Here is a 13,459-nt window from a genome sequence, read left to right as displayed (position 1 = left end):
AGTTACCATATTTGTCTTCATCTACGTTCATGACGATACAGGAAACTTGGCTATTATATTGTTTTGATTAGACGTGTATCTTTGGGCCTAGATCAATAAACTAAGGCCCGATTAATTAGTTAATTAATGGAATTTTTAATTACTATCTTTTATTTTAATTACTAATAATAATTAAATACTTTTCTAATTTAACTATTATAGCTACACAGTAACTTTCAATTACCATTTGACAAATACACCTAAAAATTAGCACCCCCAATCCCATATCCCCTTTTAATGGTAACAATATTAATCACTCAATATACATTACCATTCTCTCTCCTTTTTCATAAATTCTTACCTTTTAAAAGGAAAGAATATGTGAATGCTCATGAAATAGTCGCCTTCTCTCTTCCCCTTCTCGCAAAAATTTCAACCTCATTCTCACCAATCAACAAGTTTTTTAGGTTTTGAGAAGACAAAATATATGTATTTGTGTATGTTTATGATATAACTACCAATTGTTGTGGTTGGTGGTGTATTTTTGTAAGTTTTTATATATATTTGTGTATTTTGTTCAAATTAATTCCATCAGCTCATCTAGTTTCAAATACACGGTGACGCAAATACATGGTAAGTTTTCTATATATTTATGTATTTTTGTCAAATTAATCCCATCAAATACATGGTGATGCAAATTGTTACTCACACAAATACATGAGATTTAATATAAAATACATGGGGTTTGATTGGAAACTTCAAATACATTAGTTATGCTATAAAATACATGGGTAAATAAAAAACGAAATCAATATTGAAAACTTCAAATACATTACCATTAAATACGTGGGTGATGCATTGTAACTCACACAAATACATGAGATTTAATATAAAATACATGGAGTTTGATTGGAAACTTCAAATACATTAGTTATGCTATCAAATACATGGATAAATAAAAAAATGAAATCAATATCGAAAACTTCAAATACATTGAATGTTTTCAAATTTTGATTTTTTGATTTTACGCTTGAATGTCAAGATTGGATGAAGGAATAGAAAACGGTTATGGAAAAGAAATCTAAAATCTCATTTTTGTGGAAGAGTATGGTAAAAAATACCAATTAATAACTAATTAAATGATCCCACCGTTATGGCCTAAAATCAAGGATATGTTTTCTTTTTTTACCGTGTTTCTATGAATTTACACGATCAAATACATCCTAAAAAATATCTTAATTTGGGAAAACATAGCTACAAATGGTAATATTTAAAAGGGTAGCTATAAATGATGAGAAACTACCATAAGGTAATCATTTGAGTAATTTTACCTTAATCAATTGTGAGATGAGTGAAACGAGATGCGAATTATTTCAAATCTCATTGTCAAAAAAAAAAAAAAAAAAAAAAAGAGCGGAAAGACCCATTGTAAGGGAGCGAGATGGGTTGCGAATTCAATTCAAAGCCCGTTGTCAAAGAGTGAAAAAATGATAAAGAATAAACGTCTCGGATTTAAGAGACAAATAACCCTTTATGAGATTCTTTAGGCGGGTTTAAAATAGGTTGACCATATGATTGGTCACGATCATTGGTTAAACATTAATTAACTCTTTAAAAAGTTATGTGTGCGGTTACGCTCCTAGACTTTCTAATAAAATGTGTCGGCCATGTGTGTGGTTACGCTCCTTGGCTAGCACAAATCAACAAATCCAAAAGAGTCCCATGCAGGGTTACCCTCCTTGACACCATTTTAACTCTACAATTGTGAGAAGAGTGCAATCAATTTGAGTTTAACCATGTGTGCGGATACGCTTCTTTGCCAGCCCTTAATAATTTAAAAGAGGCATTGTGTACGGTTACGCTCCTAAGCCGATAATATAAGTCACATTTCTAAGCTAATGTTAGGTAATTAAGCGAGTAAGACAAACCGTTGTATCCAAAATTAATTTTAGCCAAGTATGAGTCGATAAAAGCGATCAACGTGCTAGAATCACGGGACTCGGAAAATGCCTAACACCTTCTCCCCGGTCAATAGAATTCCTTACCCGGTCTTTTGTTTTCGCGACTAATAATAATAACATCATTTTTTTGATTAGGGATTCATAAGGTGACTTGGAACACCAAAACTCAATTCCAAGTGACAACTTTGAATAAATAAATAATCCCTTCTAAAAACAGCACTTCAATTGGAAAAAACCCTTTAAATGAAGAAAACTCGTTTGTCCTTCGGGGAAAAAGGGGTGTGACAGCCAATATACGCCTCAACTTTACGATTTAGAGTAGATATATCCCTTATTAAAAAAAAATAGTACATATATACCCCTGTCGTTATACAAATGGCAAAATATACCCTTTTCGCAGACAAATTTTTTAAAAAAAAAAACATTTAGCTTGTTTTTTAATTAGAAAATATCACGTGGCTTGAAAAAAAAAATAAGCCTACCCATTTTTTTAGTAGACTTATTTTTTTAAAAGCTGCATGGCAATTTTTTTTTTCTAGTAGGTTGAGTCTGGTTAGTTTAAAAAAATAGGTAGACTTATTTTATTTTAAAGCAACAGAGGTATTTTTTAAGCGAACCAGACAACTCACTAGAAAAGAAATTGTCACGTGGCTTTAAAAAAATAAGTTTACAAGAAAATGGATAGACCTATTTTTTAATTAAAAAATAAGCTAAATGATTTTTAAAAAAATTCCGTCAATGAAAAGGGTCTATTTGTGCCATTTGCGTAATGACAGAGTATATATACACCACTTTTTTTAACGAGGGGTATATCTGCTCTAAATCGCAAAGTTGAGGGGTATATTTGCACCTTTACCCCCTAAATATTATTTAAAAGTTGAGGGTTCAACCTTTATTCTCGATGAATTTAAGTACAACGGAATTTTCTTACTTAACGATAATAGACTTTGGAAATGATAAGGAAAAATATGAAATCATTTGCATTAATAAGAGTATGATATCTTCCTAAATTTGTTTAGGAGAAAACTTACAAAACATAAATAAACAAATTCCTTATTGGTTTTAAAATTGGGAGCGGATCCGCTCCAGTAAGTTTCGGTCCAGTGTTATTCAATGCACTTGATCTGGTATTGAAAAATCCGAAAACAAGGGAAACTTTCAGCATATGCAATGCAACAATTTTATACATTAACATTTTTTTCATCATCAGGTCACCTTTACCTTTTGTAGCTGAAAGCATACCTTATTTTTCAAGATTTCAAATCTCATTTTAAAAAAAAAAAATTACACGTAGATATCTTTGAATAATCTGATTATTTAAAAAAATATTTACACTGAAAATATATAAAACTTAAACTCACTATAAAATGTTTCAAAAGCATTTTGATCCCTATAAAATGTTTTTTCCCCAAAACGATGCTATCTAAAAACATAACCAAAATCAAATTTAAACACCACCTAATTTTACATGTGATTATATATTTTTTTGTGACGAAACCTTTTTATATCTAAATTTAAACGAATTTAAAGACAAATAATTGTTTGTCACAAATTGTCAGTAAAATAAACGACGAAACTGATCGTCACCAATATCCTCAAATTCGTAGCTAAAACTTCCTGATAATTGACGCCATTCATTTTTACGGAGGGAAAGCTTTGTGGACAAAACATTAACTACAAAATTTGTTTTTCGTCACTAAAAGTATATGACTCGTGCATTCGACTACGAAATGTAATTTTTATCACGAAAAGTGCATAATTAGTGACGAATTTTCGACCGTAGCTAAATATTTCACAAACATCCCATATGTTAAAGTGACAATTCAGTAAGCAATTAGTCCACTAACAAGATCTCTAAGCTACGTGTATAAATACTACATTGTATGCTAATTCTATCAAGTTGGATGCATCCAATTTCACTTTCTCATTTCTTCCCTATATCTCTCTCTCTCGAAAGAGTTTTTAAAATGGTACCAAAACAGTTGGCTTGTTTCCCGGTGTGCCCTACGCCGAGGTAGTAAGCATAGGCTTCAGCGACACTCACTTGTACTATAGCGAGTGCATTTCAACTTGGATGAGTCGACAGATCATATGCCTCACTTGTCGTCGTGACTACAGCAATATCGTGGCTCAACAATATTTTAGTACTGTAAATGTAAATATTTTAGTATTGTTAATGTAATTAATACGCTACTATATATGGTTTGTAATGTTACAGAGTTGAATATAAAAAAATATGTCTTACAATTGTGTGTTTGTATTTTGTATAGAAGAGCCGTGGAAGTGTTTATTTTATCAATTTTAATTTATTGACTTTATCTTCATGGTCTTGGTGGGATGAATAAAATTCATTTCCTTAATCGTAGTGCTTTTATGTCAGTTAAAGATAGGGTTAGCAGTACAATGAATTGGATCTTTAAAACAAATCTTAATAAAGTTTTAAGATATTCAATAAAACTAAATTAATTCGCGGTCACACGTGCATTCTCACAGCGTCATCTCAGATCTGCGCATTAAATAAGACGCGCATCCGACGACGTATGACTGTACCACTAACTCAGGGCCTTAATTAAGACTAGAAATTACTCAGTCGGAATTATAATGTTGGACCTGACCTACCCACATCTTCTTGGATCAGTACTTGCTGGACATAAAATAAACTACTGCAGTGCAGTGTCCAAACAAGTAGTCACGCAGATTATTGTTTTTGTTTTCGACAATCATCTTGTCAATTACCGTTACCACTGCGTTGAAGTGAACACTAAGTGGGAGAGCCTCACTTGAACAAAGTCCATATTTTCTCCACTCATAATTTCAGAATTTTCGGTTGTCTTTGCCAGCTTTTTAAGTTAGGCCAAATAACTTTCAGATTTGTTTCCAACTTCTTATCCTGTTCAACTATGCAAAACACAAATATAAAAAGTTACAATTATAAGCGTATATACTCGACATTATAAACAAAATTATACTTTTTACTTTAAAATACTTATTTTTTTCAAAATTTAATTTATAAACCTATAATAGTGAAAAATGGGTCCCCAAAAATTTGTTTTTATTAGCTTCACCCTAAAATCGGCATTGTAGAAAATTCTGGTAGGGAGCGCTTTCCTCTTTAACAGACCTTACACAACGCGAATCTCGACTAATCGAGACTGATGCAAATATCAAACACTGAATGAAAAATTCAAAAAAAATGCCTTCGGAAATCTAGCAACCCATCCATAAAGTTAATCAAGTTATCACGAATTCGAAAATTCCATTTTTTAGTCATGATGGACATACATCTTCTTTAATGTAAGGTGGCAGCTCGAAATGAACAATCTGAAAAAAGAAAAAAAAAATGATTTTCCTAATATGTATACTAGATGAAATGTAATTATCTGTAATGCCTATAATGATAATAATTATTTTGATCTGTTTTATGGTTTTATCAGATGAAAACTGTTAAATTTGGTTTAGATGAGTTCATTAAGCTAATCTTCCAAAATTTAGATCCAAGGCTCTGATGAAATGCAAGTGTGGAACTCATTTTAAGCTATGCAATAAAGAAATGCAGGAATCTATTATACAAGAGATAAATCGTTACGTTGGACTCTTAGATCAAAGTTGAGCTACAATCTTACTGCTCTTTTAGTAATATTTGAGATTATTCTTCCTTAATGATAATATAACAAATTCTACTTTAATTGTCATAAGTTTAATACACAAGCCTTATAACTTTTGTTAATCCTATCGGAGAGAGACAAAAATTGATAGTTTGCTTAGTCATTAGATTAATTCCTACCATAATTATTATTTTGTCTTATGAACTGACCCTCATCATGCAGACATAAAACTGAAAAATGAAAATATGATAAAATTTTCATAGCCATGTACCTTATATCCTTGTGAAGACAGGTATCTTCCTTTTGGCTCATTATTGTAGCTGATCTGCATTAGATATGGACAACAATATATGAGTTTTGTCACGATATTGAAACTTAAGCTCCTTTATGTTTGTGCATGAACTGTTTCTCTTATTTATATATAAATGAATTCTTAACTTGTTAGAATCTTTTTATAAGCTATAAAATCACGAATTTTTCATGTGTATGTTTGAACAATCCAAGATAGAATTTTCATCTTACAACATCAAATGACGTAAATGATCTTACAACATCAAATTCAGCATCGTATGTGAAATTTTCTGGCGGGCATATGTTTTTGTCTTATAAGATCTATTAACTTTGAGGAACTTGATTCTCTTAACAAGAAAAGTAGGTTTCAGTTCCAAAATATTTAATTGCATGTCTCCATCTTTATGGGAAAAATGATAATGATATGAACATAGAGTATTGTCGATGAAATTCCTTCAATAACGGTGATCAAATGTTGAGCACACAATGATATTTTTCTTATAAACAAAAAAATTCATATATAAACCTAAGGTTTCACAAAACAATTTGTTATTGACCAAATATTTGATTGCTTTTTTTTTTCAAAAAAAAAAAAAAAGAATTTCTATTGATCAATAATATGATGTGTCCGCCTATTTGGGAAAAAGTGATAATGAAATGAAAAAGAGACAATAGAGGTCCTTATCTTTCTTCTCATGCCTTAGGATGAAAATTATGATCCTTGTCATAATATACACCTTCATCAAATGATCAAATTATTTTGTAGAAATTTACACAATCGTATATATCTCCATATTTAGTCTTTAAAAAAAAAAATCATCTAATAAGTAACATAAGTTACAGTGAAATGTACCTTTTAAACACAAAACAATCTCACGGAAACAATTGTCTTAACTCTTAAATGATAGCACTACTCCTTTTTTAAAATTAAAAAAAAAAAAAATCTATTGACATTTGACTTTGAAAAAAGTCAAAATAGGTGTCCTAACATGTTATGCCTTTTATCTCCAATTAGCAAATTAACATGTAAAAATGTAAAAATAGTAGTACTAATAACGTACACCGTCCAATCTTCAAACACAACAAAAGTTTACCCACAAAGAAGGAAATAGACGGTAGTGTCCATTTCCCAAAAAACAAGTCACAAAGGGATATTGATTTTTTCATTTCTAATACAAAGGTTATATTATCAAATAAACATAAAATGTCTTTAGGGACTAACAAGTACAACTAAACAAAAAAAAAATTACTGTTTTAACTGTTGGCTTATTTATAATTTTTAATTGTTTCTCTAACTCCGCATCCTCTAATTTGGATAGTTTTTTGCTCCTTGCACCTGGCCATTATAACTCAAAAGAAAATATAATATCAACAACGTTTGTTAAACAATTGTTTGATGCATTCTGAATTCATTCCTTTTTATAGACATGAATGGTAGGTGTTTTGAAAAAATCAAACTAATTAACACAACATGAAACTGTGAGGAAGATATTATATAGAGATGTAGAAGAGACTAAATTGACTATTATACAGGATATTTAATCTATGTGTAATCTTTTGAACCACAATTGACAGAATTTGAAAAGACTTTTATTTGATAAATGATAATTGCTCGTTTGTAACTAATATCCAAAATAATTATATGAACAAAGATTTCAGTAAAATTAACTGAATCAATAGATGTTTTTTGCCGATAGATATATGGTTCAGATCTACATAATATCCGAAAAGAACTTTTGACCATATGACCAGAGTGGTGGTTCAGTTCGACACCAAAATGATGTCTTTTTTTTTATAAAAAAACAAAAGAACTAAATTAATGTGTAAAAAAAAAAAAAAAAAAAAAAAACATATCTACATATAGTGCACATATTTCATGCACTACCTTTAACATTGAACAGAGCTCTAATTTGAGGATAGTTTTAGACCATATATAATTGAAAGTTGAGGGGTACATTTGAATCTTTATTTCAATGAGTTGTGAGATAATGAAATCCACTTATTTTACACCACAAATTTGCTAATGATGAGAAAAAATGTGAAATAATAAGAGTATGATATCGTAGTGGAAAATTTACAAAACGGTAAAAAGAAAATACCTTATTGGTTTTAAATTTTGCCTTGGTATTAAAAAATTCGAAAAGCAAGGGAAACTTTTCAGCATGAGCAATAAAACATATTACAAAAGAGTTTAAGTTTTATATAGTTTAGTGTAAATAATTTTTACCCTATCAGATCATTTTTATATGTGATAGCTGAAAGCGCAACTTATTTTCAAAATTTCAAATCTCATATTTGAAGGAGATTTACGTGTAGATATCCTTTGGATAACCTTTTGGTATAAAAAATTATTTTCTAAAACTTAAACTCACTACAAAATGTTTCAAAAGCATGTTGACCCCTGTAAAATAATTTATAGGTCTTTTTTCCCCTTCAAAAGGATAACATAACCAAAATAAAATTTAAACATCACCACCTATTTTTTGGCTAACGTGGCTATCACATAAAAGTATCATTCGTCATCAATTAGTGCGTTGGCGTTATCTTAAGCATATTACGTTAGCGAATACCAATACTCGTGACGGTTGAACTGAAAAAACATAATATAATGTAGTTTCTAAGAATTAAAAATAATTAACTTACTTGTCAACTTTAACTAATAAACGAAAAAGGGTAAAAATGCCCCTAACACGTTGAAATGGCTTAATTGCCCTTAAACATTTATTTTTGGTAAAAAATGCTCATTCTTCCCCCTATTGAATTCAAATTGTCCTTAGCATTAATGTTCGGACAAAAAATGCCCCTCCTCATCTCAAGTGTGATGCTTTTTGATTAAATAGATGACACTGATTTACTAGTCCACGTGGCTTCAATCATAAGTAATCCGATTTAGCCAGATAAACCCAAAATAACTAGAAAACATTTGTTCTTAACTGTTCTTTCAATTTCACACTTTGCAATTGAATGGTTCAAAAGACAACAATGTCCTCTTCGTTTGAAGTTGTGATTTTTTAAAAAAATCGGTGCAAACAAACCCCAACCCATTTCATATCCTTCAACCTGCACAATCTGCTGTGATTTTATTTTTTTTAACTCAATTTTCAAATCGGTGCAAACAAACATAAAATACCTAACCCATTTCATACGTGCTCTAAAAATAGAGCCTAAAATCGCCCCTAGTTCAACCCAACTTCTTCATCCTTTAACAATCATAAATTCTTAGAAATCTAACGTCAACAATTTTTGAACAAATAAATTCAGATGGATCAGTTTATTTATGATTTGCATCTAATGTCCGCGTGGATCAATATAACTCGATATCACCTATTTAATTAAGCCTCACATATGCTATTTTATAATTCTGTTAAAATCAGGGGAATTTTTAACCCAAAAATTAATGTTAAAGGTAATGGGAGTCCAGTAAGTAGATGAAGAGCAAATTTAAGCCATTTCCTCTTCCGAATAATAAAACATGATTTATCTTATATATATGTCACGAATCAGCTTAATCAACTATCACTGATGCTTTACAATTGGCAAAATAAGGAACGCAATATCAAGACAGATAATCACAGCATTAGTACTAAACTACTAATTAACTTTTACTAATAGATTACTCCTACTTATTGCAATTGAAATGGGAAGACCTGGAAAATCTAGTTGATGAATGATGACTAATAACATTATACCAGCTAAGATATGCTTTTCAATTATGTATTAATTTGTTAGTGTGAAGTAAAATGGTTATGACTTGTGAGTTGAGCACCGTTTACCAAATTAGGTGTAATTACTTGTAATTGAAAAATCATATAATTAAGTCTGCCCTTTTCATATACTGTTGCACTTTAATATTATCATTCTATTTTCTACGTTGGACTGCAAGATTTTGGCTGCTCAACATACCACAACCATTTCTTGATTTTTTCTAGTTCACTTATCTGAATGAAACATTAACCCCTTGTTTGGATCGTTGTTTCCTATGGTTAATTATTATATTATTTTCTATGAAACCACGTTTGTTTTCATTGTTTTAAAAATTATGTTGTATAGTGTTGTAAACCCGTTGTAATTTTGTGGTTATATAATCATAAAAAGAAAAACTCAATTTTTGTAACCACGACTTTGGTGGTTTTTGTGTGGTTACATTTCATTCTTCATTGTAGCCCCACCCATCCACCCTCCTCCATCAACCCAAACCCACCCCCACCCCCACCCTCCACCACCCCAACCCACCCTCCCCCCACCCTACCACCCACCACCACCAACTACCACTACTAGAAAAAGATGTTTTTCCCACTGACATTCGGTGGGAAATTTGTGCTATAAAACATGATTTTCCCACCTCATTTCCACCGAACCGATTCACCATTTAAATAATAGTTGGGAAATAGGCAAAAATAGCATAGAATGGAAAAGTTCCTACTTTTGCCGTGTAAAAACACTATTATTTAAATTTTTTCCACCAACATTCAGTCAGAAACAACCACTGAATATTTTTCAGAGGGAAATCGGTGGGAAAATAGAGATTTTTTAGTAGTGTACCCCCACCCACTACCCTCACCCCACCCACCCCCACCATCCCACTCCCCACCCCACAACGACTTACCCCTACCCTACCACACCACTAACCCCACCCCCACCCCTCCACCACCTACTTATTTTTTTAAAGTTCTTATTTTAATTTATCCTTTACCGTAGTTTATATACATATATATACATATACTAGTTCATGAAAGCCCGTGCTGAGTCCGGGCCCAAGGTCAAGGTAAAGAGTACTCATAAAAGTTTTAATTAGAAAAAACTATTTTGTGTTGCGATCTTTTCTGGAACAACTCATTTACTATGGTTGCTTTTTAATTATGTATTGTTAAAATTATTTAAGTTAGTCACATAATTAATAGGCGTTTGAATATGCAATTTCATCTCATGAGATGTAATCCCAAATCATCCAAAAAGGCATGATTTGGAATTTCAAATCATGATTTCAAAATTTTTAAATATAAAACTTGACCCATAACTTTATATTTTTATAAAAAAAGACCCATAAATTTTTTAAATGTAACAATGTTGGTTCGTTTTCACGGTCATCTGATCGGGAAATGCATGCTCGGCGTGAAGAGATTGTTCGTACCATGTAGGAGGATTATATTAAATAGTAGTTACATTACTATTTATATCAAAATTTTCTTTTTATTGAACTAAAGTTTGATCAATTGATGTTAGATTTTTTAGAAAGGCCTTCTAGTAGCGTATTGATTTTGTTATGAACTATGACTTGCTCATTTGGTAAGATTGTATAAGAATTGAGAAAGTTTTGATAGTTTTCACAACTTGTGGGGTTTTTATGTCTATAAGAAAAAAATACAACTTAAGAAATCCAAATTGCATGTCCAAATATGATTTCATCTCATGATTTCAAATCATGTCCAAACGGCTCCTTAGATAACTTACTAAAAGAATTGTTTATGAGGAAGCAAGTATTGCAGGAAATAAGTATTAAAGACTTACATATAACTTAATGTTTGTAAACTAACATAATTTGAAGTATGTAAAACAATTTCAAACTAACTTTAATTAATTGTAAACTGAAAATACATTTTAGCATTTTATGAATTTGTTAACATATAATTTTTAGTTTAAGATAAAAATAGATGTTTTGGTATATATTGAATAATACATGCCGCCGTAATCTCATTCTACTTTTGCTAGTAAAATATGATGATTAAAGCATATGTCTAAATACATCTATACACACTATATTTATTCTTTCATTGAGAGATTTAGCGAACTTAACTATAAATAAAGATAAAATTAAAAATTAAAAAAATAAATAAATCTTAACTTATTTTAATAGATGCTAATTCTAACTAAATAAAAAATGTATTAAAATATCAAATAATAAATGTTTTTCTTAATTTAAACTTTCTTTTCCTTTCAAAAAATACATGCGAGGAAATGGTATTTCTTTTCGTTTTTCTCATCTTAGTGGAATATTATTTTGTAAATATATAAATAGTATTCAAAACACACTCAAACTATGGCCAAAATTGCCATAACACACCTCAACTTTGCGGGGGTCCAAGAAAAACCTCTGAAGCTTCTAGTCTTTACTTAGAATGCACAAATTAATCAACTGTGCTTCTCGACCTAATGTGAGGAGGGAAGACCAAGAAAACCTCTCTCAAGCTTGCTTTAATTATGTATTGTTAATAATGAAAGAGGAAGAACTACCCCTTACAAAAGGCCTAGGATTGTTGGAATGGGTATATTTGTCGCAGAAAATGGATTTACAACATACAATGTAAGATAAATATTTGTTGGATTGGGTATATTTGTTGCAAGTGAGTTTACTAACTATAAACAATTGTTTTGCTTTATCTTGGCTTGTAAAAAGAGATAATTGATCTTTGCTCAAGAAAGCATATAAGGTCAATGTTCCTGGGGACCTTGGTCACAAAAATGAGGATTATTGAGGTGGAAGAGATTTTGACATCAAGCTTGACTGAAGAGATGAGGGTAAATAAAAGGAAAAAAGTGACAAAGAACTATTTATCCATTAAAGTAGTGTTAATATGTTGGTAGTTGGTAGAACAAGTTAATGTAGTTGTTAGTTTTTTTCATAAACAAACTAAAGTAGGCGTATTAGATGCTTGTTTTGTGACATTATGCTACTTGCACCATGTTGCATCATCACGAATGTGATGCACTACTTTTGTACAAACTTATATTGGTGCAAGTGTTTATATATAGCGAAAATCAACTTTATATTATTAAGTCCTTTTGTCTCTTTCCAAATATATACATCGGTATATGTTTAATGTCATGTCCAAATGTCATTTCTATTTGAAATTGTTGGTGCACATGTTTAATGTCCGAATGTGCAACCTATGTTGTGCGGAAATGTATTTTTCAAGACTTTATGGACCAAGTGAAATGTTTGTCATGCATTTGAACATTAATGTTGCTCACCAAATATGTCAAGCATTTTGAACAAAATTAATGTTGCAAACCAAATGTTCAAGCTTTTGACCGGATTTAAAGGTGGTCAAAAACAAAGGTGGTTGGGGGTTAAGTAGTGGGGAATTTATTGCAAAAGACATTATAAATATAGTTTCACTTACACAAGTTTATTTTGGATATATAACTTTGATAATTCCTTCACAAGTTTATGCCGGATCCGGCATAAAAGTTTGCCCTTTAAAATATGCCCCCATCGGCATAAACTTGTTAAGGATTTACCAAACTTATCTATACACACATACTTATATGCCTTATGGGCAAACTTTGCCTTGAAGCATATATATGTATTTTTTCAAGCATATAAACCAAAGTTACATGGAAAAGTATTATCTAATAGATAAAAGTTTTTGGATGGAATAAAATAGACTTTCAACCAAAAAAAAAAAAAGTTTGCCTTATAAGGCAAAGTTTAAATTTTGTATGTTGGTTTTTAGTTATGTTTAACTAAAAGTCTCACGGAAATGAAAATTTTTTTCTTGAGGCATTTTAGTTATGTCCGGATAACTTTAACTTTTTAAAGATTGTATCATGATCCGGCTACACACAAATCCCCGATCTGCTTGCGAAATTATTTTTATTTTATGCATTAGCGGGGTTCGAACC

Source organism: Lycium ferocissimum, chromosome 9 (assembly GCF_029784015.1).
Source record: "Lycium ferocissimum isolate CSIRO_LF1 chromosome 9, AGI_CSIRO_Lferr_CH_V1, whole genome shotgun sequence".
Taxonomy (NCBI): Eukaryota; Viridiplantae; Streptophyta; class Magnoliopsida; order Solanales; family Solanaceae; genus Lycium; species Lycium ferocissimum.
This window is presented reverse-complemented; position numbering follows the sequence as displayed.